At 46.4% G+C, this 6,428-nt stretch overlaps 1 long non-coding RNA gene across 1 annotated transcript; it reads right to left on the bottom strand.

Moving 5' to 3' along the window:
* Window positions 1-1,442: 1,442 nt before the first annotated feature.
* Window positions 1,443-2,440, bottom strand: LOC124687780. Its single transcript, XR_006998301.1, has 2 exons — window positions 2,220-2,440; window positions 1,443-2,121 (listed from the first exon to the last, which is right to left on the bottom strand). It is a non-coding gene; the product is annotated as an uncharacterized LOC124687780 (long non-coding RNA).
* Window positions 2,441-6,428: the final 3,988 nt, after the last annotated feature.

Raw genomic sequence — 6,428 nt, 5'->3', positions numbered from 1 at the left:
AGTGTCGCTCGACAAGTCTAGACTTGTCGCACGACAAGTCTACGTGTCGCAACTCTGATGTCAACACGTTGGAGCGGCACGACAAGTTGAACTTGTCGATTGACAAGTTGACTTGTCGGCGACAAGCCTCGACTTGTCTAGGTTAATTGGTCGAGCGACAAGTTGTATGCCTGGGATATAAATATCCTCCTGAAACCCTACGACCCAGTTTCTGGTCGCATTTCCCTCCGCCAGCCGCTTCTCCCCTGGCGCCCATCCCCTGGCGCCGCCTCTCCTCTAGCCACCGCCGCCTCTCCAGTATACCAAGGTTGATAGGCTAGTTACTTAGTATTTTTTTGTAGTTCCTTGTCGACAACACATCGACAAGTCTAGCACTTATCTAGACTTGTCATGACATGTCTGCTTGTTGGTACCCAGCGACAAGTTGCGACACGTCGACACGTAATCGTTGGGATGAGGACAACAAAAGGCCTTTCGGTCCCCAGCCGAAGAGGCTTTCGGTTTGTCCATGGCAGCCATCGGCCGGCAAGGGTGCAAAGATGACTAGGCGGCGGCCGCTTAGAAGTTAGAATAGATCGAGGCGTCTAGCAGTGGTTTTTCTTGTGTTTCTCAGTTTTGAAAAAAGAGGCTGGGAACTTTTACATAATACCAAGAAACCACTTAAGTTTTGGCAAACACTAGTATTAAAAGTGCAGTTTTATATATGTTGTAGCCAAACACCTCAAATTATTTAAAACCATAGTGTTATTTTTACAAACTGTAGCACTCATAGAATACTTTGCTACCAAACACAACCTAACCTCTTCTACGACAGAACCATGTAATTGCAGAAGGTTAAAGCATAGGTACCAACAGATGAATCATTTATAATCATGAAATCAGGAACTGCATACGTGACATGTAGAAGCAAAATATTTCTTTCTATTCCTAAACCAAAAACGCGCCAAATTACTTAATAGTTTGCAGAATACTAGCACATTCATACATAATACAATTGATATCGATCCTATCAAATTAATAGACCTCTATGTCATGCAAGGAACAATGTTTGCAGTTGTTTCTCGATGTGCAATGGAGCTCAATCACATTAATTTTGTTTAGTTTATATCCCATTTGCCTTATGCCAAGTGCAAGCGAGTGGCAGTAGCACATGCACAAGCACTGAGGTTCCTCATCTGGTCAAATTCCAAAGAACATATACTGTGACTGGGAAGGGTTATTGAGTATTAAAGGGAGTGAATGGAAAAAACTATCTAACTGCCGCATTTAGATTAAAGTTTAGGTGAAAACTAGAGCATATGAGTATGACAAACAGAGACACGACTAGAGTTGGGAGCCCCCATTCTTGATAAAATTTTCAAGAGATTCAACAGGAACATACAAAAAGCAAAAAATGCATTAGGTATAAGAACTAGGGGGCACTAAAAATGTGCCTTGGAGTATGTGAAAATAACGTCATTAGACTGTGACATGACCTTCTCTACATGGTGCATCTTTCTGTTTCGGATAACATGTTGATCATACTACATTGTAGATAGGCATTTGCATTCAAGATCGAAGGCCAAAACAACCAACATTTCTGGATGGACTACTACATCTGAGAAAATTAAAATAAGAGAGTATCATTTTATCTCTCAAATGCAATCGAACTCCTAACGTTTTTTTGCTTTCATTCTGATTAATCAAGAAGTAAAACAGCAGGAGTTGTAGTTTGTAGATCTCTCCTAAACCAACTGATCGGCTGACGCTTGCTGCAAGCGTGTTCACACTGGAAGTGTTCTAGAGACAAGACAAGTACACGCACGGCCGCTTTCGATGTGAAGATAAGTACAAGACGACAGAGGTCTCCAATGGAACAGTGACTCCACAGTGACCTAGCTAGTGCCTACCCTTGTCTGGAGGTAGCTAATTACTACTAGAAGCAGCAACGCCACGTGTAGGAGAATTGAAGAACATAGAGACAGCATGCTGCACTGCTGCACAAGAAATCTGCACTTACCTGGTCTCTGAGCATGCTGGAGCCAAGTGGTAAACAGATCTGAGCGATCCGTGCATTTCCTCTGCCTTCCCCTTATCATCAGTAGGTTGATCTGTTATCAAAACAACTCCGAGTACTGGTTCCTGGTAGACGAAAGCAAGAGGGTCGAAACATGTAAGTAGAGAAGTAGATCTGGTAGAAATTCATAAATATTCGTGCACTTGGCCGTGACTAGAATTACCTTTGGTTCTTCAAGATCCGAAATTCTTGGGAACCTGCAGGTTGGATCGATCAGCGGCGCAGTAAATGCTTTCCATCTTCCCAAGGAGGTCGCAGCAGATAACGGTTGAATTGAATCCCCTCGGAAACGATGAACGAATCTGTGAAAGCAAAAGGCCTCTTCGTACGAAGCGAGAGGCGGAAAGGGAGGGAATCCGTGCGGGAAAGCGTACGCACGCGCGCGCAGCGCCGTACCGCGTACCAGTCTCCACAAAAATGGAAACTTTCCGAGGCACGAAATTGCGAGGCTGTTCTACTTCTACGGCGGCATAGAATGACAGCAGGCACGGTGACGGACACGGACGGGGTCATGTGCGGTGGCGGTGGTGGGGGACGGAGAGCGCCGGCCGGCGCGGTGGGCGAGGCGGCGGCGTGCTAGCTTCGCTAGCTTGGGCGAAGGAGGAAGAGGGAAGCGGGAGAGTGTGGATGACAGGAAGAGCAGTGAGCACGCGGCCGCGACGGCACACCCGGGCGGTGCCGTGACGACCGGCCGTGTGCTCACTCTCTTCTGTCACCGCCCAGCGCCCCACTCCGGTCCTTCGCCTAGCTAGCTCGCAGGTACACGACGCGCCGCCGCGACCACCGCGCCGGGGTCGGACTGACTTGTGAGATCGGTGGGGTGGGGGGAGATGGGAACGGTAGAGTGTTGGGAGGCCGGCTATATAGGCGGAGGGAGGGAGAGGTAGGCAGCCGGGCGGGCGGGCACACACGTGTTGGGCCCGCGGTGGCAGCGACGAGCTAGCGGAGAACATTCCGCGGCTTGTTAGGGTTTCTCTTCTCGATCCCCGCCGCGCGAGCGAGCTGTGCAACGACCCGGTCCATATGATGGATGGATGGATGGATGGATGGTGCTTGCCGCCGATCGAGGAGGCAATCGGCGGCCGCGCTAGCTGTCCGCGCGGCGCGCCAGATCGAATCGAATCGAGCAAGCTAGCGGCTTCTACCTCGCGCGCGCCGGCCGGACAGGCTGGATGGCAGGCGTGCGCTCCCCACCGTGGAGTTCTGCTCTTTCTAAAATCGGGCATGCGCGGCGCCCGCCGTGAAGGTGAGGCCAGGCGAGGGAGGCGAGAGGTAGGCGTGCGTGTGGGGTTCATCTCCTCGAAGCGATAAGCAGGGCCATTAAAGCCACCACGGGGGGGCCGGTGGCCCCTCAACACGACACGAGAGGCGAGGCCACCGCCGCGATAAGATTTCGCCAAATCTCTTGCCCCCCCTTTTAATTCATCTTTTAGGCCTTCTGATTTCTACGATTTGTGTAAGATTTAAATTTTATAGGAAAATTTCTTACTATATAAGTTGTTTGATTGTTGATTTAAAGGAACATATTCTGTAAAAACTAATTCTATAAGCATCTTGTAGTAGTGTAAATCTTATAGGAAAACAAATAGGTCATACCTCATGAAAAAAATTCTTCACTGCAATCATAAAAACTCCAAGGATTCAAGTACACATGTCACCTTAATATTATGATTTCTCTATTCCTATGTTTTTTCTATCCTATGGATAAAAGAAGTCCTTAGGGTGTGTTTAGTTTAGAGGTATTAGACGCTGAAAAGTGGTTGTCATCGTTTGGTGTGGAGGATGAAAGAGGTAGAGATAACCCAATTTCACTAACATTCGTCTGAAACGGTGGCTCAACTTGTCGAACAAAATGTGAGGCCAACCACTTCTGGCTCCCTCCTCTAGCCTCACCGTCAAAATGTTTTTTCGCGATGATTTGCTTGCTCACCGCCCGCGAAAGAAAAGAAAAACCTCAACCGATATTTTTTCCCATCTCTTCTCAATCTTCTCTCGTGAGTCATGGGCGGAGCGGACAAATATGAACGTGTGGCGTGAGGAGGCGGTGGCAGAACTACTCCGAATGGTGGCGAAAGGTACTTCCCTCCCTATCCCCTCTATTCCTTGGTTGGCGGTGGGGATAATCCTCCCGGCTTGCATCTCTATCTCGGTTGGCGTCGGGGAGTGCCGAGATTAGTATGGCAATGGAGGTCTGAAAAATGGCTACAACTAACCACCTCTCATCGTATAGAACCAAACAAGAAAATGGAAATGTCTTTCATTCTTCTCCACCTGATGACGAGGTGCTCGGTTTCAAATCTAAGTGTTTGCTGGTATCCTTAGCCAAGTGGTTGGAATACCACATCCTGTAAACATATATTCCGTGAACCAAACACACACCTACAATTGGACTATCTCATGACACAAGATGGATTTGTTGCCTCCCATAGAGAACCAATATGTAGCCATCAAAATTAGAATCTAGGTTTCACGTTTTGGTGTTTTATAAAGGTAAAATATTTTTTAGTGAGAGGCGACATTTTCTCAATAACCGAATACTTTTGATAACACCATCAATTAATACGTTGCTCAGTCTCTCGAAGATGTTCAAAAAAATTGGATCGGTACACACGTTCTTAGAGGTGGTTGTAGATAGGTATGCATGAATGCCTGGGTCTCTCTAGTGTGCATCTTAAAAAAACTTTGGAACCGTAAATCCGTACTTAATACCCAAGGGTTGCTCGCACTGTAGTATATGTTTGCAAGAACACGGGCGCTTTCCTAATCGCCTCGCGCACGCGGTCCATGCATGTGTTGATAAGACATGATAGCTTGCTACCTGACAGTGCTCGTACGAGTGTCCACCTTACGTCTCTGTCTAGTGGACTATAGTCAAACGAAAGTAAAAAAAAATGGAGTAACTCGAACATCAAATGTGTTTAATTTGGTTATTTGGTGACACTCCACATATCGGTTGTCCTTCTTTTATCCGTCGGTGCATCCAATGTGACAACCCATTACATTATTTTAATATTTAGAATTAAAAAAAATACATAGGGTTCAAACTAGACATAAATTTTAACTCATCATAAATTTAAACTCAGTAGACATACAAATAAAGATAAAACCTTAAAATAAAACTCTAAATCTAGGGTTTGCGTTTGTCGCTGGTGGCCTAAACTTCGTCGTCTGACTTGATCTTGATGACGATAGGCGACAAGACCTCAACCGACAAATTCACCTAGTTATGCATTGCCCCGACAGAGAGAGGAGGAACTGGGCTACACCACGATGACAACCAGACGGCGATGAGCCAAACTCGGGGTCCTTCTTCACAGGCCATCATTTCATTGCATTCTCGTCAAGAGCCGATGGGGAGGTGGATAGACTCACCGATGGCTTTTGTTGGGAGGTGGGGACGGAATGTCTAGGAACCACCCCGACGACTGGCATTCAAAATGAAGCAAGTGCAGTAGGTGAGAGGCTAACGGGCGGGCCCAAGAAGGACGTGCGAGGTACCGCAAATGTTATGCCATCTGCCAGGAGAATGCAAACCCATCCTAAATTTAGGCTAGAAATTTATCCTGGCGGACAGAAAAAATGTACACCATGCTGATGCATGTAAAATGCATACATGAACTTTACGTTGTATTACTTATATTTTAATCATATTTGCATCATATAAGGATTATATCATTGTTTTATATTAATTTTGGGGATATTTCACAGTTTCTCTATTTTTCTGGAATTAATCCTGCACTGTTAGAAAACCCTTTTTTTATATATTTTGATGTTTTACGGACTCCAACGACGTCCAAATCACCTGAGATTTTACGAGGATCAGTTTTTGGAAGGAAGAAGGAGTACGAGCCAAGGAAGCGCAAAAAAGGAAGTTTGAGGACCAAAAGGGGTAAGCCCACGCGGCCAGATTCCTTGGCCGTGTGGGGTGCCCCATCCTAGCCCTCGAGCCTCCGATGCCGTCTATTTTCATCTCCGTGCCTCCTTCTTGATCTAAGATTGTCTATAAAAATACTCCCCCAGTACCTTTCGGAAGGGAGCGCCGCTAAAACACGGAAACACGAAAACAGAGAACTGGAGCTGCAGATTGGAGGGGGAAAACTCCAGCGGGGCGCTGTCGGCATGGTCTCCACCTCCTCCAACGACTCCACCATCGTCACCATGATGAAGAGGGAGTAGTCCACCCCTGGACTATGATTTTGTGGAAGTAACTTATGTATCTCTCCTCTCTCTGAGCTTCACTAATTAGCACCGTATGAGCTGCTGAACATGATTAAGGTCATCTATGTAATACCTTTGTGGTGGATCTTTTTATGAGTTAATATATGTTTGAGGTTGCAATAGTTTTGTTTCTGTTATGAAAGTAGATGCATAT

This window comes from Lolium rigidum, chromosome 2, assembly GCF_022539505.1.
Source record: "Lolium rigidum isolate FL_2022 chromosome 2, APGP_CSIRO_Lrig_0.1, whole genome shotgun sequence".
Taxonomy (NCBI): domain Eukaryota; kingdom Viridiplantae; phylum Streptophyta; class Magnoliopsida; order Poales; family Poaceae; genus Lolium; species Lolium rigidum.
Note: the sequence above shows the minus strand (reverse complement) of the source record. Positions and strands in the feature narration are given on the sequence as shown.